The sequence below is a fragment of the Sminthopsis crassicaudata genome, chromosome 6 (assembly GCF_048593235.1).
Source record: "Sminthopsis crassicaudata isolate SCR6 chromosome 6, ASM4859323v1, whole genome shotgun sequence".
NCBI classification, from domain to species: Eukaryota; Metazoa; Chordata; class Mammalia; order Dasyuromorphia; family Dasyuridae; genus Sminthopsis; species Sminthopsis crassicaudata.
Window position 1 is genome coordinate 207,203,756 of NC_133622.1, and position 21,425 is coordinate 207,225,180.

Below are 21,425 nucleotides of genomic sequence, written 5' to 3' on the forward strand. Positions count from 1 at the left end.
AATTTCCCTAGAACACAAAATGAGGGCCCGCCATTCCTCGCTCCAGCTTCTTCAGGGTTCCCGAGTGCCTCCAAGATCAAATTCCTCCCGCATGGCATTTGAAACTCCACAGTCTGGCCTCTCCCTGTAGGCTGATAGCACCTTCACAGCTGCATTCCCCAAAGATCAGCTCATTTGCTTTTCTCTGAATTGAGACTCCCCCCCCCCCCCCTTTGCAATCTGTCTTTCTTGCATAGAACATACAAACACAATATTTCCGCCTCTTAGGATTCCTATCTTTCTTCACTAGGATCATCTGGGATGCTTGCAAATGATTAACACCTAGCTGGGGCGGGGTGGGGTCCCTTGGAATGTGTATCTCATTTTTAAATGTAACCTACAACATTACTATCCAAAGCTTGCTTTGACATTGACTAAGTCTAGTCTATCAGCACACTAATGCATTAAGCCCCGTCTGCAGCGTTTGGTGAAACTCTCAAGAAGAAACTTTAACAGTCGGATGCAGGACCAGCTCTGTGCTCATCTTCTGAGCCCTCGCGGGGAAAGCGGTTCCTGATTATCTCGGTTCTCTCCCCACGAGATCACGTGGATGGTGTGTGGATTTACTTGAGCTTAGGAGGGCTTCAAACGCCTGGATCCGTAGTTTGTGCTAGCGGGGAGGGGGAGGGGGAGAGCTAACGGGTTTGGAGGCAGCCAGCCAGAGACCAGAACTGCGTGTCAGGTTGATTACGCAACGTGGGTGAAGAATGAATTGGAAAGGGAACACAGGAAAGACAGTTAGGTAAGTTAGAAGCTAATTATAAAAGCTCAAAGGGAGCGATGAGATCCTGCGTGGAGGGCGCGGGGAAGGGCCAGATGCTGGAGCGTCCCTCAGCAGGAGGGACTTTGAACCCAGGCTCGCCCCAGGCTGGAGTAGACAGAGAACCAGGAAGTGCGTTTGGGGTCCCAGGCCGCCCTACGGGCGGGGGTCTTCACGGTAACTCAGTCCGGTTCCCGAGGGGGGACTGGGGCCCGGTGGGACGCAGGGGCGCTCACCCCACCAGGCCAGTGTGTGTGGACTCGGTTTTCCCCGCTCCGGCCGGGATGGCGCCCGTCTCCCACGGCGGGGATCTTCCCTCTCGGTTGTTTCCCTCCCTCCGCACCCCGACTTTAGGGAGCGCGGCGCCCTCCGTTCTGCGCCCAGCCGGGGAAGCGCCACTGGCTCCCAGTCCGACGGGAGCGGGGGCGGCGCAAGCCCGGAGCTTCCCGGGGAAGGCGCTGGCCGGGCAGGGGAGGGGCACCTACCTGCGTGCTTTGGGAGCGGGGCGGGCCCGCTTTCCCCGGGCTGGTGCCGGGGCCAGTTCCGCCCCCTGGGACTCCGCCCGGGCCCGACCGCGGGGGCAGCTCCGGCCCACGTGCGCTGGTCCGCGGTGACAGCTAGCCCGGGGGGGCGGAGCCGGAGCTGCGGGGTGCTCTCTCATTGGAGAGCGGCCGGGCCGGGGGAGGCCGCCCCGCCCCCTGGGGCAGCTCCAGTCCCCGAGCCCGCAGCTCCCGGCTCAGTCAGTCCCCAGCCGCCGCGCTGTTTCCGTTCCGGGGTGCCGCGCCCGCGGGCCGGACTGGGAGTAGAGGAGAGCCGGAGTCGGTGGCCCAGAACCATGCGCTCCCGCAGCGCCGCGGCGCACTGTAAGGCTTGCGGCGTCGGGGTTCCCGGGCGGGCAGCGGGTCTGGGCTGATCGCAGGTGCGGGGGCTCCGGGGCCCCCTCCTCCTCAGCCCCGGGAACGGCCTCCGGCTCTGGGGTTTAGGGGGGAGCTTACCGAGGTTCCCTGAGAGCCCTTGAGGCTGTCTGAAAGAGAGGGGGGAAGGGTGCCCCTAGGCGGAGGCTGCCTTGGCCCGGAGACTTTGATCCTCCCTTAATCGGAAAAAAACAAAAAACAAAAAACAAACGCAACTATCCGAGCAAACCGGACCTCCTGAGATGCCTGACCACCTTTAACCCGCTTAAAGAACTACAACTGCACTCTCCCCCCGACCCCCCCACACAGACATCCGTGACTGCAGCCCACTCGCGGGTCCGGGGCCGGTCCTCCGCCTCTGGGGGTTTCGGAACCCGTCAGACCTAAATATCCGAAGTCGCCCGGGTTGCGTCTGGTGTCTCTGACCTGTGCCCAGCTCATTTCCACGCTCTGGGCCTCCCCCTCCCCCGGGATATTTCTCTCCCCTCCCTCCAAAGCTTTAATAACAGGAAGTCATGTTTTGCCCCGTGTCCGTGGCCTGAGAAGTCCCTCCGGGCTGGGACTGTCACTCGGGCCAGCGCGGATGTCCCCGAGCCCCTCCCGGCGCTTCGCCGGTGCCGCTCCTGGCCTTGCGTGGGAGGGGGTGCCCAGGTGGCAGCCGGTGCCGTGCCCGCCCGGGACCCACCTCCCGGCTCAGCCTCCCGGGGAAGGAAGCATTGTTCGGAGAGGCGCCGTGCTTAATCCTGGCACCTGCAGGTGATTGCCTGGCCCGAGCTGGAGAAGTGGAGGCAGCTTTTACCAACCCCAACCTAGCAGACAGACCAGGCTGTCAAACGCGCGTGCTGCCGGGAAGAGAAAGAAGCTCCTGAATCCAGAGGAAACATAGGGCTTGCCTCCCGAACTCCGGGGTTCTTCTGTGCAAAATCCTTGCGTTTAGCCACTCTGTGCTGAGGAGGTCTTTTGTTGGGGGGTGGGGGGGTGGAGTGAGAGCTTGGTAAAAGGTGTAGCCACAGACCTTAGAGGCCCATGGCTTTGCTGGGAGTTTAGACATCTGTTGCTGATCCTACTCCTGCTTTAAGATGTAAATATTTTTAGGTGGTTTTAGTTAAAGATGAAATAACTCCACCCCTACTACCACCGCAGCAGGCAGGTCTGCCAGAGGGAGCAGGAAGTGTGCCATAGGGTAGCTGCAGCGTCCCCTTCTCCATCCCTGTTGGCACTTGCTCCCCACCCTTTCTGGGTACTTCTCCATCGCCTGAGGCAGTAGTCCTGACAAGACTGTAGCTTCTCCAGCCAGACTCAGCCGATCCTATCAGTTCCCCTCCCACCCTCACCTACGCCTCTGAGATCTTTAATTACTAGGAATCTGGGGTAATAACTTGTCTACTTCAGAATTCAGAGCTGGGGCTTTTTGGGGGCACCAGAGTGTGGGGAGTCCAGCTTACTCGCCTTCTCTAAGCCTGCTGGGAGTTTTGACCTGCTTCCCTCTTTGAGATTTCTGAGGGGGCGTCTTTTGTAAACCCTAGTGGCAACTTCTTACCTCAGGCTAGATCCTCCGCTGGAGTAGGTTTCTTTGGAAGTGTTTGTAAACAGTTTGCCTCTGGGTGAGTCCATGTGACTGAGGATTGTATTGGAAAAAGTGATTTGGACAGTTAGTATGTCTCACCCATGGGCACTGGCAATCCTGCCCTTGGTATGGATTGGCAATATGGCTTCCTGTTGAGTAGAACTTCTGCTATCTGTGATTACAATGATATAGTAAAAGACACATTTATAGCACTTTAATATGTGCAAAAGCCCTTTTTATTATACATCAGCTTATTTTAGTTCTCCCAGAAACCTTGTGAAGATAAATACTATGAGTATTATTACTTACATTTTACAAGTAAGGAAACTGAGGCTGAGAAAGGGTAAAAGACCTTGGCTTGTTGTCACAAAATTGGAAGGTCAGAAGCCAAATTTGAACTAGGTCTTCCTCACTCTAAACCTAACGCTCTTCGGCCTGTCACTGTTTCTACTCTGAAGGTGTTTCTTTAGGAAAACCTGCTACAAGTCTGTCAAAAATAATAATTATTATTGTTATAATCAACATTTATATAGTGCCTTTAGGTTTACAAAGCACTTCTCACAATCATTGTTTGAGATGCTATTATTATTCCCATTTTACCGATGAAGAATTTGAATCTGACCAAGGTCAACACAATTAGTTAACTTCTGAAATAGGGTTTGAACTGAAAACTTCTTGCGTCCAAGTCCAGTGCTCTTTCCACTAGACCATCCTGCCTCTCTACTTTATCCTGATTGCTTTGGAGCTAGGGGAGAGAGAGCTCAAGGATCATCTTGCATGATAGGAAGGCTTTGTCTCAGGAAATCCCCCTCCCTGTGATGTGTGCCTGCTGGCTTGCTTGGTGCTGCTGATGCCAGCCCTGCTGTTTGGCTTGTCTACAAGGGCAGAGGCCTGTACATGTGTTTAGATAAGAGGTTTTTTTTTAAAAAGTGGAGTATGTGTGGACTGACTTCAGTAATCATCAGCTTGTAAACACGCTGCAATAATAGTAGAAATATTTGGTGTTCTCAGCCTTGCCACACTGGTTTGCGGCTGAGCTGAGAGGGCTGTGAGTTTAGCACAGGGGGCTGATGGGGACTGATGTCATTGTAATCTCAGCTTTGAAGTTTGACTTAATCAGCCTCTGTAATTATAACTTTATAATCCAAACACTTTATGTATCAACTGGCCCTACCAAGAATCTTGTATTCTCTTCTCTCCCTCCTTCCAAACTTTTTCCCTCCCATTTTCCTTCCCTTGAGGCCTTAAGGAATGAATGGCTTCAAAGATACTTCTTTTCAAGTATTGCTTCCTACGCAAACTGTTTTCCTCTCTGCTCTCCGGTGACTTCCATAATGGTCCAATTGATTCCATAATGGTCCAATGTTAGCATTGATTGACTTTTTAAAATAGGGGTATTTGTTCAGAAATGATGCAGTTGTAGGCAAAAGAGCTCTGAACTTGGATCCAAAGGTCTGAGTTCTAATCTCAGCCTTACTACTTTTAAATTTTCTTGGGTAAACTCTCCTCTGTGGGCTGTATTTTCCCCATCGGTAAAATCATTTACATTATTCCATAAACATTTATTAAGCACTTTTTATATTCTAGGTATTGTCCTGAGCACTGGGGATATGAAAAGGGGCAAAAGGAATTTATTTCCTGCCCTCAACTAGTTTACAGTCTAATGGCAAATATGAGCAAGATGTGCTCCAAGATCACTTTCAGCTCTAAATCTACAATATTCAATCCATTAATTATTATTTTTTTGCACCTTCTAGGCAACAGGGCCCAGATATTTCAGTTCTAGTATTAAGCTGCTCTTTGTGTTTAGAGTCTGTGAATAGGCAGTGGGGATAGTATGATAAAAATCAAAAAGAGTAAATGTCTATGTGTAAAATGCATATGTTAACCCTTGCCTTCTCTTTCTCCCAGAGCGGTTCTCAGGCTAAAAAGATTTTTTTTTTTTTAATTATGACTGGGTCTCCCTATCTTGTCCAGAGTGGAAATGCATTATCATTTCATAGATTTGATCTCTTGATTTGTTTTAAGTTAACCTTACCACTCCCTCCCCACTAGTGCTATATATATCACTATAGTGACTTACACTGACACCTGATTGCCTTAGCTTTTTGGAAGCTCAGAACTCCCAAGCTCAAGCAATGCACTATCTTCCAAGTAGCAATGAAGATTTTTTTTCATGTAAAATTCTATCAAAGCAGACTTTCTGCTTACTCCTTAAGTAGATGCCTTCTCAAAAGACTTCATGTTTATTTTATTTTTTGTTTTAAAAGAAATTTTGTTGAAGCCTTTTATTTTTATATATCTTAGACCTTTTTAGATATTTTCTTCTTCTTTCCCAATAGCTCTATCTCCATTGGAACAAAGAAAAATAATGAAGCAAAAGTAGCTGCTTCTGGGACAGCGCTCTAACAGAAATATGTCCCTTCTGTCTTGGGACTCATGGGATCCTCGATCAATAGGATCTTAGAAACCATATCAATAAACCTCTCAATTACAGTAGTATAAATTGAGGTCTTGGGGAGTTAAATTACTTGGCCAAAATATTCAAACCCAGAGCATGTGCTGTTTTCTAAGTTTGAGATGACTCCTGTGACTCTTTGTAGAGAGGAAGGAGGTACATTTTGTTATCTATTCTCTGGCAGCATTGCTGGATTTTCAGCTACTCAAAATACCCTTTCCTTTGAGTGAACTTTTCAGTTATCTTGTTGTCACTGTCATTGCAAATTTTTTTCTTTGGCCCTGCTTATTATTTTGCTTTGCATCAGTTCATACAGATCATCCCATATTTTTCTGAAGTCCTCATCTTTCTGCATAATAGCATTTCATTGCATTCTATACTATTATTGTTCAGTGATCTCCCTTGATAAAATGCTCCCCCCTTTTAAACTTACCTAGTAAATACTACATAGAACAATACCCAAAGCTTATTCTTTTTTAGGTTCATTTAGTAGACTTTTGCCTACCTATCTAGAAAGATCTGAACTGGCTGGCTGGCTGGGGGGAATACATACACTTATGCTTAGGGGGCAAGACAACTGTTTGAGCTTTTGAGTTTTACCCCGTTGTGAAAATACAGAAACACACACCCACCCCTGGGATTTCTTAAAAGACAAGGGGTAGGGGTGGGCAGGGAAAGGGAAGGTGTGAAATATGTATTCTTCCTTCCTTACTAGTTTCACCACCTCCCCTTCCTTCCTGAGAACTACATTTCTTTCTTGGATCTGGGAAATGAGGTCTTCGGAATGCTAGACTTGATTGGATTTTATTGAAGATTGAAATGGGCATTAAACAATCTATTTTATTTATTTTTTGGCCCCTAACAGGAAAGGATGTTCTCCACACTGGAAATCCCTTGAATACAGTCAATCTTAGCATAACTGAGATGGGCATAGGTATGGGGTAGAAACTAGAGAACCACTGAGAATATTGAGCTAACAGCTTTCCCTTTGAACATAGAACTATAGTGTTCTAGATCCATTGGAACCAATCCTTTTTTTTTTTCTTTTTTCTGGAAATTGGAGGTTTGGGGGGGTAGGCTGTGGAGAACGGAGGGAGCATTTTGTTGGTTCTTGACTTGAGAATCCCATCTGTCCCCTCCCACGACCTTTCTTTTCTGTTTTTTTCACTCCAGCTTTTCTTAAAACAAGAAACAGGCTGGTTGAGACTGATAAGCAGCAGCTTCTGAAAGTGCTGAGGCTTAAGTTCTCCCAACCCCCAGCTAAACAGGAGGGATGTGTCTCGAAAGGCCTCGATGGCCCAGATTGTTTCAGTTTGGTAAAACCTAATTCTGAGCCCAGTCCTGTCTCCCAGTTTCCTCCCACTCTGAGCTACCTGTCCCTTTCTGTCCCAAAGGCTGGCCATGATTAGTGGCTACTATTTGTATAATTCTCCAGCCAAATTTGTGCTTTCTCTCTGCCCTGAGGCCCACTAGCCTTTCATACCCTCCCTCTTTGTATCTTCCCTGGCTGTGTACTAGAACCCGGAAACTCTTAAAATCAAGGCCTTTATTTGACTTTGGCTCTCAAAGAATCTCCTATAGTTTCTTGAACGTAGCAGCCCCTTGATGAATGAATGCTTGTTGAATTAGAATATCTGAGTTAGGGAATGGTACCATTGGAAAGTGACCTTAAACCAAGGCTTCTTAAACTTTTACCACTCGTGACCCCTTTTCCCCCAAGAAATTTTAAGGTAACCTGGGATGTATAGAATACGTATACAAATTAAACATTTATTGATAATAAATCAATTTTGTGACCTCCCATATTCAGTTACATGACCCAATATGGGCAAAGAATCACACTTTAAGAAGCTTTGCCTTGTCCATGTGGTGCTACCGCCATATTTTACATGAAGGGAAACTGAGGCTATTTTGGGGAAGTGTTTTATCCTAGGTTACACAGTTAGCTGGTCTCCTGATTCAGAGTTTGTTATTCTTTCTACCAGACTAAAATCAACCCATCACAGAATCACTTAAAAAAAAAATAAAAAAATAAAAAAGGCATATTTCCTTATTTACTCTCCCCACACACCCCCTTCAAGAAAACAAAGGTTGGTTCCCTCACCTTGTGGTTCCTAAGAACAAATTCAATGGGGTGGGGGTGGGAGTACTTAGTGCCAAGTGTATATTTTTAGGATTTTTTTTTTTTTTTTTTTTGGCTGACTATGAACTGAACAAACTTTTATCCTTTCTAAGGCCAGAGAATTTTCTGTTTTGTTTTCTCAAATCCCCACCTCAATACAGTTCGCTCAAAGGTTATGGATTATGAGACAACTCTAGCAAGAACATTCTTTCCCAAATGCAGCAAGATTGCTTTTCAGGGAACTAAGAGTGTGGGCCTCTGGATGCACTCCTGGTCTCCCATTTCCCATTGATTCATTCCCATCTCAATATCTTTTACTGTGGAGTGAAAGATGGGGATCTGGGCAAGATGGAGGGTAACCTTCCTCCAGTGGGGTTCTATTGCCATTCTGGTGGATGTAGCTCCTGGTTTCTCTGGCTTATATGCTAGTTGAGGAGATCAGTTTAAAAGCAGCAGAAATTTGAGGAAGAGAGTGAAAAAAGGACGTAGATTTGGGAATCCTTTTTGGAATAGGTAGATAGGTGATGGATTTTCCAACCTTTATGCCAGGAACTGGGATGAATCCCCGTGGGAACTTAGTATCCTTGAATTGAGTCATGGGTCTCAGGCAGTAGCAGTATTTATCATGGGAACCTGGAAGATAACGCACTGTGTCATAATTTAGATTAGGAAAGGAATCCTTGTATCTTTGAGGAATGGGTCTGGAGCTGTGATTTCTTTGTGGTGGTAACCACCCACTCTTTTCATGTTACTTTTCAGTCTTAGCCCAATAGTCTTCAAGTTTTAGCCTGAAATTTGTGGCTAGCACACAGCTAGAATGTCTCCAGGACAAGCCTCGAGTCAGTGAGTTAAAAGTATTTTAAATTCCTATTTAAATTTTAAATTGAAATTTAAAAGCATTTTAATGCCATGTTCTTAGGATTCAAAGAAATATTAAACCAATCCTTTTCTTCAAGGAAGTCACATTCTAATGGGTGAGACATATTAATAAGTAGCCATCTATATATAAGGTGGCTATTGAGTGGATGGAAGGTGTCTCAGAAGGAAGAGCAATAAAGGACTGAAGGAGGCCTGGAACCTGGATTGGGATTGGGAGAGACTAAGTAGAAGACTTTTTCAGTAGTCCAACGGAGAGGTGCTGAGAAACTACACTGGGATTGTGGCTCCACGAGTGGGTGTTCATAAGGGAGATGGTGTGAATGGACAAATGATATGCTTTGGATTTGTGGGATGAGTAGGTGGAGTGGGGATAATATCTAGTTTTTGAGTCTGGGTCAGTTAGTATAGGGAAGCTTGGAAGAGGAGGAAGTTTTAGGGGAAAAACTAATGAATTGTATTTTAGAAATACTGAATTTAAGATGCCTCTGGGACTTCTGTTGGAAAGGTTTAGACTTCTCCACCTCACTCTTCTCCCTACTACTGGAGAAGGGGCAGGATGGGATAATGGGTAGAGGGCTTGATAAAGAGTCAGGGACATCTGTTCGAATCCTCTAATTCATTAACTCTTTGATCCCAGCAAGTCACTTTAAATTTTCAAGCCTTAATTTCCATGTTTGTAGAATGGGGATAATACTACTTGTAATATTTATCTCACAGTTTTGTGAAAAATTAGATGGTGTATTTAAAGAAATTTGCAAGCCTTAAATTTTAGCTAGTATGAAGCTATGCTGCATCTAGTTTTGTATGTTTGTGGAATTATTGTGAGAATGTTGGGGAGGAACGGGAGAGGTGATGGTGGTAATAGGAAAGATTGAATTTGGATTTTAAAAAATCCCAAAGCTTTATCAGAGAAGCTAAACCCTCCCATTGCCTTTTTGCTCGAGGCCAAACTAAATGAGTTACCAAATTGTCTTGTCAGGGGTTCCTCTTCAGGCGGGTTCTGAATTGAATCTGTTCTGGCTTTTGGTAAAATAAATGATGGGGGGAAGTCTTGGTTCAGAGACAGGTGCCCCTTGCCTCTGTGTAGGGGCCTAGCTCTCTAGGACTGCTGTTGCAGGACAAGGGTGGGGGAATGGTGGGATGAGCAGGGGCATAGTAATGGCACCCACTCAACTGGATAAGTCACTTAATCCTGTTTGCTTCAGTTTCACCCAGCCAGCTGAGCTCATTAGCGACTCAGTCCCCACTTCAGGATAGGAGCCCTCGATTGGCAAGGAAAGCTGAAGGGGTAAAGGGAAGGTTTTAGTGAGCGAGCAAAACACTCTTTTTAATTCCCTTTTGGATCTGCAGGTGAGTTGGCTGATTTGTCCTAGAAAAGCAAAGATTGGGGGATTGGGCAGATCCTCTTCTCACTGCTCAGTGGGAACTCTGATTTATGAAGTGTTAGCCTCCCACTGCTCAGACTCCCAGAGAGAAGACCAAACAATTCCATCTCTGAGCGGCTTATTGTGAACAACTCCTCCTGGTCCTCCGTTAGATTACAGCAAGGGAAATTGAGGCTATCAGCCTAATTGTCCAACTCATAGACTCATAAATTTAGAACTGCAGGGGGCCTTGGAGGCACTCTAGTCTAATTCCTTTATATGGAGGAAACCGAGACTTCCTTATAAGAGTGTAAATGGTGTGCTCATAGTCACAGGGCTAATAAGCATGGGAGGCAGGCTGTGAGCCCAGGTGATTGTGGTTCCGGGGCACACCCGCTAGGCCAGGTTTCTGATATGCCTCAGATATTTATGTGAGAGCAGAAGGAAACCCTGTTGTGTCCCTTTGGAAAAGGATGCTCTCGTCTCCTGATTCCTCCTTGGCTCTCTCTCAAGGCAGGGGAGTGTGGGAACAAGTAATTCAACAAAGCTGTGCATGCTGATGGACAAATATTTCTCCTTTGTCTTTTTGGTCTTCACAGGCTGCCTACCGTGGGTGAGTCAGCCACAGCTCAATCCAATAGCTATTAATTGGGTACGTGTTATTTCCAAGGCCCTTTACTGAACATGCAGAAGGCAGGACCTGGAGAAACTAATCAGGCAGGAGAGTCCACCATTCCCTTTCCTGCAGTGGGGATGGAGTTTGTCCAGGGATTGTTCCAAGAAACTTTGTGAATGCCTTCCTCTCTCTTCTCCCCTTCCAAGGCCATGCAGAGATAGCCCTCTGCTCTTTTAGTCCGCTAAAACACCAGCTGGGCAAGTCACTTAACCACATGTGCCTCGGCTTCCTCATCTGTAAAAATGAACCGGAGAAGGAAAGGGCAGCCTCTCCGCCAAGAAAGCCCCCACCAAGGGGGTTACAAAAAGTTGGACACAGTTGAAGCAGCATTAAAGTCAGCATCTCCGACCTCTCCTTACAAGCACCCACAACAGGCCCACCTATTCTGCTCACTGCATTGTAACTGTTTGTTATGGATGCTACCTTTCTTTTTCCTCCAGGCTCCTCCTGTCTCTTTCAGGTGCCCAGGGCTCTGCCCATCCTGCTGTTTACTTGCCCCCTTTTTGAGCATTTTGTGTCTTTTAACCAGAATTATTGCCTCCTTTATATCCACTGCTCTGTGGGGCTGAGTGGCAGGCGGGCAGGGAGGTGGGCAGGGAGGCGGGCAGGCCTGCCGGCTTGTCTCTCTCTAGCTCCTGCCTGCTCACTCACTGCTGGTGTCTCAGCTGCTTATGTTGCCTAGCCCTGCAAGCTTTCTGCAGCACTGTCTGTTTGTTGCGGAAGCCTGATCTCTGTCTTCCACATGAAAGAAAGCCCAGCTATTTTTAGAGCTTCTAATTGGCATAGCTGCCCAAGTACAACTTAGTCTGTCCCCAAATTTAATTTCTGCCTCTGTTTTCTCACCTTCTCTTCCCTCTTTTCCTTCTTCCCTGGTTCCTTCTTTCTTTCTTTTTTTTTTATTTTCTCTCCTATCCTTCTGTCCCCTTCTTCTCTTCTCTCCTCTTTCTCCTCTCCTTTTTCCCTTCCCTCTATCTGCTGCTTTTCTCCCATCCTTCTGTCTCTTCCCTCTGTCCCTTCTTCCCACTTCCATCCTTCATGCTCTATCTCTTCCTTCCTCCCTCCCTCTTCCCCTCTCTGTCTCCCTCTCTCTCTCTGTGTCTCTCTGTGTTCTTCTGTCTCTCTCTCTGTCCCTCTGTCTTTCTCTGTCTGTCATTCTCTCTCTCACTGTCTCCCTCCCCCTTTTCTTTTTCCCTTCCTTTCTCTCTCTTTTCCTCCCTCCCTCCCTCCTTCCTTCTCTCCCTCTGTCTGTCTTTTTCTGCCTGTCTCTTTCTCTCTATCTCTTTCTTTCTGTCTTTGCCATTTAAAAAACTGCTTGTTACTCAACTGGAAGACCTTATATGTGCACATTTGGGAGCGCAGCTTAAATTAGTAGGCAAGTTCCAATCCCTTAAAAAGGTAGGAAGAAAGGGAAAGCCGAGCTGCTTGTCTTTCCAGTATTACAGAGCCAATGATTAGATAAGGAGCATCACTTTTATAAATTTACTTTTCTGCTTTTCTTTCTTCCACCCTTGAAGGCAAGTCCATTTGGCAAAGGGGAATTTTTATTATAATATTCAATCACCTACATTCTCCTAGAGAAAGCTGAGATATCATTGAAGTCTTGACAATTTAATAGTTTACATTGGGAGGGGTTAATTCTCGTGTTTACCTCTGTAAAATCCTTTGATCACATGGAAGTCCCTGAAGTAGCTAAAGCAGACATTCTTTTTTTTTTTCTTTTAAAATTTATTTTTTAGGTTACATATAGTTCATTCATTCATTTTCTTTACATATTTCCATGTGAGTCATGTTGGGAGAGAAAAACCATGAGAAAGAATAAAAGGAAGAAAAGAGTGGTGGAAAGAATGTTTGAATATGCAGTCAGTCTCCATAGTTCTCTCTCTGGATGAATGCAGAGGGCATTTTCCATCCAAGGTTTATTGGAGTTGTATTGGATCCTTGTGCTACTGACAAGCCTGATATAGTCGATCATCACACAAGCTTGCTGTTGCTATATGCAGTGTTTTCCCCATTCTAAAGCAGGCATTATAATGTCCATTTTATGGTTGAAAAAAAAAAGGAGTTAAAGAGATTGAGACGTGGCCTCTGGTCCCATAGTTCTGATTAGTTGGTATAGAGCTGGAAGTGGAACTCAGGTTTTCTGCCTCCAAATTTCATATTCTTTCTGCTGTCTCCATCCTCTGCCAGCTCTGTACACTCCATAGTTTGGTCTGTGGAATTGTGCAATCCCCAGGATGAGTCAGTAAACATTTATTAAATACTTACTATATACCAGATACATAGACAAGTCCCTGTTCTGGAGTTCCCAGTGTAACGGGAGAGCCCTCGTGCAAGCAAACATATATAACGCTGTTTTCTATGTACCTGCCAATTGGAGGAAAGACACTGGAATTAAGAGAGCTTGGGAATGGCTTGCTCTAGAAGATGGTATTTTAGCTGTATATTGAGACAATCCAGATGGCTTTGGAGGAGAAAGAAGGCAGGTGACTTTGCACAACCCCCCTCACTTCAGCCTAATTCCCTTGCATGTCATAGCATCACCTCCTCTGATGTCTTGGAGGATGGGGGAAACCAGGAGGTGAGATGGGGGGCAATTTATGCAGATGCCCAGAGCCAAGAGGTGGAGAATCTTCCTTGGAGCAGCCAGGAAGCCAGAGTCATTGATCAAAGAGTATGTGGTGGGGAGACAGATGGAAGGGGAGTGGGGCATGGAATTATGAAGAGCTTTGAATGCCCAGCAAAGGTAGGTAAATTTTGAAGTAGGTCAGTGGGTTGAGATGCCAGCCCACTTCAGAGTCTTGGTCTCTTCCCAAAGTTCCTGCAGGTTTTAATGTACCTGAAAAGCTTGCTGTAGTTTTCAGCACTTCTTATTGTTGGGGAGTTCTTTCTCATCCCAAGATAATCTAAAGACTTAAAGTGCTGGACTTGGAGTCAGGAAGAAATGAGTCAGAAGATATTTAACTAGCTATGATCCTAGACCATTCCCTTTAGCTCTGTCCACCTCAGTTTCCTCATCTGTAAAACAGATAATAATAGCACCTATTAATCAGGGATTTTGTGAGGACTAAATGAGATACCATGTACAATGCTTTGCAAATCTTACAGGGCTATTTAATATGTTTGCTATTATTATGTTAGCTGTCACACTTCAAATCCAAATACTGATATTGTAGAGAAGAATTGGAAACTGGGCAGCCCCAGCCTAGCCTGGTCAATATAGGAAGGAGCTGAACATGCAAATTGTTTGGGGGAAAATAGCTGGTTATGGAGACTGAAAGAAGGCCAGCCTTTAGGGAGTGTCAGAGTGAAAAATAAGGGAACTTCCTAAAGTAATGATAGAGGGGCCAGTCAGCTTCCAAGGGAGTCATTTGTAGAGACCAAACATTTGAAATGTAGCTGAGATTGGGGTTGGGAGGGGAAGGGGAAAGGAGTAACTTTTCCCTTGTGGGAAGTGGATTTCTCTTTCTGGATATTATTAAGCTTTTGCCTTGGCCTAGTCATATACCCTAGCCAAAGAGGAAACCTAGTCTTTATTGAAATCTTTAAAAAATTTATCTTTATTTCTCATCCCTCTTCTACCTAGTCTTATCTCTTAATACAAAGAGTAAAAAAAGGGCAGGAGAAGAGCAATTTAGCAAAATCAATCAGCATACCGATTGTATCTGATGATCTATACCAGGACTTGTTCAACTTTTTCCCCATGGTTCCCTTTTTACCCCAAGAAATTTTTCTTGATCCCTGGAATATAAGACAGGTATGCAAATGAAACATTTTCTGATAATAAATCAAAATTTCATGACCCCCATTTCTAAAAAAGAAGAGGAAAAGGTGCATTTTCTTAACTGTCAATATGTTTTATTTTTTCTCAATTACATGTTAAAACATTTTAAAGAGTTCTAAAAGTTTTGTGGTTTTTTTAAGTTTATTTTTAATACACATTGCTTTATGAATTATGTTCAAGAGAAAAATCAAAGCAAAAGGGAAAAAAACCATGGCAGAGTTGTAAAAAAAAAATAAATAAATAAAAAAGAACTGTTGATTTACATTCAGTCTCCTTAGTTCTTTTTCTGACTGCAGTTGACATTTTTTGTCCAAGGTCTATTGGGATTGCTTTAGATCACAGAACCACTGAAAAGAACCAAGCCTTTCATAGTTGATCATCACACATTTTTGCCATTACTGTGTACTTGTATTCCTGGTTCTGCTTGTTTTGCTCAGCGTCAGTTCGTGTTGATCTTTAAAAGTTTTGAGCTTACATTTTCTCAACTTTTAAAGGAGGCCAAACTGGAGAGGAGAATTAAAACAAGATTTTGTTAGTTTATTACTTTATACTTAACATTTACACAATTGTGGTCACAATTGTGTATTGTTTTCTTGGTTCTCCTTGCTCTGGATCACTTCATATGAGCATTGCCATGCGAACGATTGCATTTTAGGGGATGAGGCTTCTAGGCAGAAGGCAGACTGAGGGAAAAATTCCAGTAATAAATATGCATTACACATCTTCTCACAGATTAGATGGCTTCTAATATCTTTCCTTGAGGAGACATTCCAAAGAATGAATGAATGTAATCCAGGGAGCTACATTTTTTTGGTCCTTAGGGTAAATGCTCTGAACTTGCTTCTGTGAAAATGAAGAACAAGCTGGTTTTAGAAAAGCCTGGAAAGATTTACATGAACTGATTCTGAGAGAAACAAGCAGAACCAGGAATACGTTGTACACAATAACAGCAAGAACGAGATGATCAACTGTGAAAGACTTGGTTCTTCTCTGTGGTTCAGTGATCCAAAGGACTCCCCATAAGCTTTGGATAGAAAACGCTATCTGCAACCAGAGAAAGAATTAAAGGGACTGAGTGTAAATCAACACATGCTATGTTCATTTTTTCCCGTTTGCTCTGATTTTTCTCTCCCAAAATATTTCACAAAATAATGTATATTAAAAATAAACAAACTAAAAAAATTGCTTTGAATGAGGAAAGAAGAGTTTCCTAGCCCTGAAATGTGAGCGAAGGAACTGGGATGAGTGTGTGAGGGACTGGGAAGTAACTGCAGTTGTTTGGGGATGGAGGCCTTAGTGGGGTCTTAGCGTGGTTCTGATGGTTTTTGGAAATGGACATCAGACATGTTCAGTGGACTTTTTCCCCCCTTTTTCATTTATACATTTGCACAGCCAATCCTTTCTTTAAAGATCAATTTGGGCTTAGTCCCGAGCAGATTTTTAGCTCTAAAGTTCAGACCTAGGGGGATTTCTTGGAGTTCATTGTCGGTAAACTTTGGCCTGGAAGAGTGTGTGTCATTTACTGGAGCCTCAGGTAAATCATTCATGAAGTCAAAAGAGTTTTTGTTATGTAATGAATAGCCATTTCTCAGTTTTATTTGCTTTGCAAATTTAGACTTCTGTTTCTGCAGACAATCTTCTCCCCCTTCTCTCCCATGCCTTATCAGGTCTGCCTCTGGCATTGGCTGGGTGCTGCTTGGAGCCCTCTTCTTCTTCTGCCCTTTCTCCACTTTCTAAGGGAACATTTTGTGTGGAAATGGGCTTCGTGATCTTTTTAAGTTCAACTCCTTGTTCTCTGTGTCAGGTAGTGAGCAACCTACAAAGCTTAAATAAAAGAGAGTCCTTCCCTTTAAGGGCCTTGTAGTAAGAAGGAATCATACACTTGCCAAGATTTCCACAATATCCAGTATTACATAAATAACTTTAAAGAGGGGAGGACAAAATGTTATGAGAGAGAAGGTTGATCCAGGAAAGCTTCCTGGAAGAGTTTGCATTTGAATTAAATCTTAGAGAAAGTCAAAGCCTCTTTTCTTATCACTCCTTCCTTTAATGATTACTAGGACTGTAGGTGGAAAGGAAAGGGAAGTTCTTGAGCAAAGGTAAAGAGGTGAGAGAGTTGTCTGTGCCTTTCCTAGACAGGTTTTTATTATCATTTCAAAACTTTGAGGAAGTTGTGGATCTGCCAGTGTCCTGTTCTCCATTAATTCAGATTGTAGGCCTTCCGGGATGCAGCAGCAGACCACGTGGTTGGCTCCTAGAGCTGGAAGGAAAGGCTCTAAAACAGCATCTAATTTATCTCCTGATTTAACAGAAGAGGGAACTAAGAGCCGAACAAGGAAGATTACTAGCCTCAGAGGTAGCAAATAACATGGTTGAAATTCACCTTTTAAAGCTGCTGTTTGGGGAGACAATTTGGAGGAATTTCTTTTTAGTAATAGGGACTGGAGCTCAGTAAAGAGTCGTTCATTCCATATCTGAGACCTCCTTGGATGTAAAATCCTGTACCAGGTTAGTGGCAGTGTAATGGCACTTTTCCCAGGGGGCTGAAATTTAGAGAGAGCCTGTAGCACTTGCACTTGTTAGTATAGAAACAACTCGGTTTAGCTATTTAGCTTTCATCTTAGCTAATTATCATTACTAACTCTGTCTTCTCCCTTTTGGCTCCTCTGCCCCTCTAATCATCCCAAATTGATTTGAGGGTACTTTTTGCTATTTCCCTGGACACAAAAATTGCTAGGTAAGACCCTGGGGTGGAGTGACTGAGATTTCTGAGGGAGCTTTTGCAGGGTGATGGGGAATTAGGCCTCTGGTGCTAAAAGGATAACTAATTAGATGTGACTGCCACGAGACTACCATAGTGGTGCTTAGGGGTTGCTGTGGTAACCCTGGGATAGACTGGAAGGTGGACTTTTGGCCTTGAGCCCTGTGGAAATTGAGGTGTTTCACCCATTGTGTATCTTGTGGTTCTCAAGGTCTGTGGCCATAAACAGTTGCTGTGAAGACCCTTTTATTCCTTCCATGGAGCCCCAGAATAGGCCCTACTGTGTCCTAGGGAAATGAGGAGCTTTGTATAAAACTCATTTGGCAATTAAGGGCTGCCTTGGGAGGTGCTGGGTCAAAGTAAAAACTATTTATTCTTCCTAATGCCTAAGATTAGATAGCGACCTTGCTATTCCAGACCAGAGGTGAAATCATTTGTACAACCTTTCTAGCCTTTGTGTTTAGACACAGAATTTTCTCAAAATTATTGGTTTTTTAGTGTTTTTTTTTAAAACATGGAAATTATAATTTCCAAAGGAGAGTTGCAGGTGGGAATGATAACTTATGTTTATATTCTGGAAATGGATGATAAAGGTGTAGCAGGGAAATCTCTTGCTGGAATATTCTCCTGCTCTTCCCCAGAGCCTAGAGCTTCAGATTAACTCCCTCTCCATGGAATCAGCAGGCTGTTCAGGCTGCATCTGGCTATATCTCCTACACCTCCTACACCTCTCTGCCTTCTCATCCTCCCTTCTCCCCCATTTGAATTTAAGATAAAGTATTTATTTCAAAAGTCTTTTGAGGAAAGGCCTCAAAAGGAGTGAATGTGAAGGAGGCAACAAGTCAGCAAGCTTTTATTAAATGCTTTTATTTTATTTTATTAAATGCACTGTGTTGATCTCTGAATAATAGAAAACAAATTCCTTTTGCAGGAGATTTTAAGGTATCCCAAGCAGAAGCTACTGTCACTTAAGTATTTATTAAATGGCTGCTAAGTGCATAGTATAGGTATACAAAAAGAGCAACAAAAAAAGCAAGAGCTGAATGGTGGGTGATCTGTCTGAAGAGAAAATAATTATGCAGAGATGAGTTGGACCAGTTAGCCTCTGAGTAATCTGCCAGTGTTTGAGATTCTCTGAGTCTCAGACTCCCCACTTACAGTATTCATTTTATTCTCTAATTTTCATGTGTATTTTTTCTCATTCACTTAAAACCCATATTAGATTTTTAGCCTATAGGAAAGTTCTTGGCATTGAGATTTTTAGTGGAGAAGCCATGGCATACTACAGAGAAATATTTGTTTCCTTTTTTTTTTTTTTTAACTTAATAGTATTCCCCCCAATTACATGTAAAGTTAAATTTCAATATTCATTTTGTAAGGTTTTGAGCCCCCAATTTTTCCCTCTCTCCCCTCCCCTCTTCCCAAGATACCAAGAACTCTGATACAGAGTATATATGTATAATCATGTTAAACATATTTCCACATTGATCATGTTGTGAAAGAAAGAACAAAAGGGAAAAATCAGAAGAAAGAAAGAACACAAAAAAGTGAAAATAATGTGCTTGATCTGCATTGAATATCTTTGCAAAAAAACAAACAAACAAACAAACAAAAAACCAACAACCCAAATGGGGTCATGAGGAGTCAGACATGGCTGAAATGATTTAACAACAAAAATCCCATTTCACACTATACCATGCCTTGCTCCTGCAATGTCTAGCCTAGGATCCAGCGCATAATGAGTGAATTTGTGGCTGGATTCAGCCTTTTAGGAGATGGGGTGGGGTAGGGGGAGCCTGTTTTGAGTAGAGGTCCAGACCTGATCAAATCTCCAGTTCCTCAAGTCCAGGAGATCTTGATCTGATTTGAATTCAAAATCTCCAGTCCTAATGTGGCTCATATTTAGTGGCTTCTGCTTTGGAAGCTTCATCAGTCTGCTGAGGAAGTCCCTCACACTTGGTAGAACCTCCAGTTCTCTTTTGTGGCTTGAAAGAGACTCTGGGAAGCTTATAAAGGAAGCGACTGCCTGGTGAGCTGGCAGCCTCCCCTTGTGCGTAGTTGCTGGTTAACAAAGAGGAAACAGTTATTGTTGGGTCTCATTTTCCAGCCTAAGGGTTTTAAGCTCTTGGCCATATGGAAGGACCATCTGAAATCGCCCCATGTCACCAGCTGGAACGAGCTTCTGGACATGTGTATAGTTTAGGAGTCTTACTGTGATTATTTGAATGTTATTAGTTTCAACAAAAATTCGCTTCCCAGTTTAATTCTTCTGCAAACAATTTTTCAAAATGTACTATTCTCTTCTCTTGCCATCTCATTATGAGAGCCTGTTTCATAACCCAGCTTGCGTTTCACATCCAAATTTTCCTCCTTCCCACACACACTTGGCCTCTGAGCGCCTATTTGCTTATGAGATACATCGTCAGGGACTCTGGGTGTGACACTGGGGGACCTCTACAGGAAGATTTTCTGTGGGTGGTTTTCTTGGTGTGTGGGGGAAGAATGTTCCCCTTTGCTTGCCTTTCATCAGAAGGCCGGAGCTTTTTTCTTTATTTCTCCAAAACTTTCTTTTAATATTCCCAAAAACTAGAGCTTCTCATCTCTTCCTTTCCCTTCCATTCCCCCCCCCCCCCAGTTTTTTTGGGGGGTGATTTTGTAATACCTGGGGATGGAATTGTTGGGGAAGGGGGAGATATTCACAAACCAGTCAGGGACAATAAAAGACACCCTTTTGGGGGGGGCCTGGATTTTCTTCTTTCTGTTTCTGACTATAGAATTAAAGCTAAATGGGATCTTCCCTAATCTCAGCTCCCACATTTAATAGTTTAGAAGGGTCACTCAGCTAGTAAGTATCTAGATCCTCCAATTCCAACATCAATTTTTATTTTCCATTGTCCCATATCATCCCCCTTAGAGACAAGATCTCAAAGCAAAATGCAATCTTACTTAAAGAATTCCTTCTAGGGAGATGGTATGATGTCATGGATATTGTATCTGGCTTGAAGATCTGCCTGCTGTCATATGCTGGACAAATCACTTAACCTCTGAGCCCTTCCAGGCAATTCTCCCAGATGAAGTTCAGAAGTGATTGTCACTCTCCCCTCGATGCTGGTGGAGAGCAGCACGTTTACAGGGGAGTTCCTTACATAGATGAAGCCACAAGTCTGGGCTCTTAAAACAAAACCAGACAATTCACGTGTTATCTGAAGTTGTATCAAGCCTATGTGAGCAAAGCCCAGAAGTTAGTTCTGAGGATGATCTGCAGAGAGAGAGACAGAGGACCTGGCTCCAGATCTCACCCCTGTCACTACCTTGGGGATCTTGGGCACATCATTTAATATCTTAGAACCTCAGTTTCTTCATCTGTTTAATGATGTCGGACTAGATGGGCCCATTGTGTGAGAATCGGCAGAGGCTCTATTCACTCGCTCATTTGGTTAATCATTTTCATATCTGATGCTCCATGACTCATTTAGAGTTTTCTTGGTAAGGATGTTGGAGTGGTTTGCCATTTCCTTCTCCAGTCCATGTTACAGATGAAGAAACTGAGGCAAACCAATGAAGCGACTTGCCTAGAGTCACACAGCTAATAAACATCTGAGGCCATATTTGAAGTCAGGAAGAAGAGTCTTCCCTACTCCCAGGCTGGGTGCTTTGTGCTCTACATTGCATCTGGCTGCTCACGTGCATTGGAAGGAGTCATGTTTGAATTGAGCACCTGGGTTTGAATTCTGCTTATTGTCTATGTGACCCTGGGCCTGTTATTTCACCTAATCTGGTTCTCACTTATCAAATGAGGGGATTGGACTCCTACAACTTGAGATCTGTAATCCTATGAAGATCTTTACTGAGGGTGTTTGCAAAGTTTTTCACTTTACCAATGAGGTAGATAAGGCACAGTTTAAACTGTGGGACTGGACCTGGAATTTCACTGATAAAGGGAATTCTCTAGTAGGATACTCCCTCTAACCAAAGGTGATCAGCATTTTTTCTGTAAAATTAAGTCTTCTAGAATTGCCTTAAGCATTAAGAGGCTGAATAACTGCCCCAGTGCAATATAGTCATTATTTGGGGCAGAACTGGAATCCAGGTCATCCTCACTCT

The 21,425-nt window shown here is 44.0% G+C and overlaps 1 protein-coding gene across 9 annotated transcripts in view; it reads left to right on the forward strand.

The window, feature by feature from the left end:
• Positions 1 to 21,425, forward strand: part of MICAL2 (microtubule associated monooxygenase, calponin and LIM domain containing 2) — a 304,056-nt gene that overhangs the window by 42,521 nt on the left and 240,110 nt on the right. For 8 of the 9 annotated variants that reach the window (XM_074274667.1, XM_074274658.1, XM_074274660.1 and 5 more), the window contains exon 1: positions 1,508 to 1,662. The exons of the other annotated variant lie outside the window; for it this stretch is intronic. The gene's annotated coding sequence lies outside the window, so the exon portion shown is untranslated. Of the gene's footprint in view, positions 1 to 1,507; positions 1,663 to 21,425 lie in introns of those variants that run through there. 9 annotated transcript variants of the gene reach the window in all.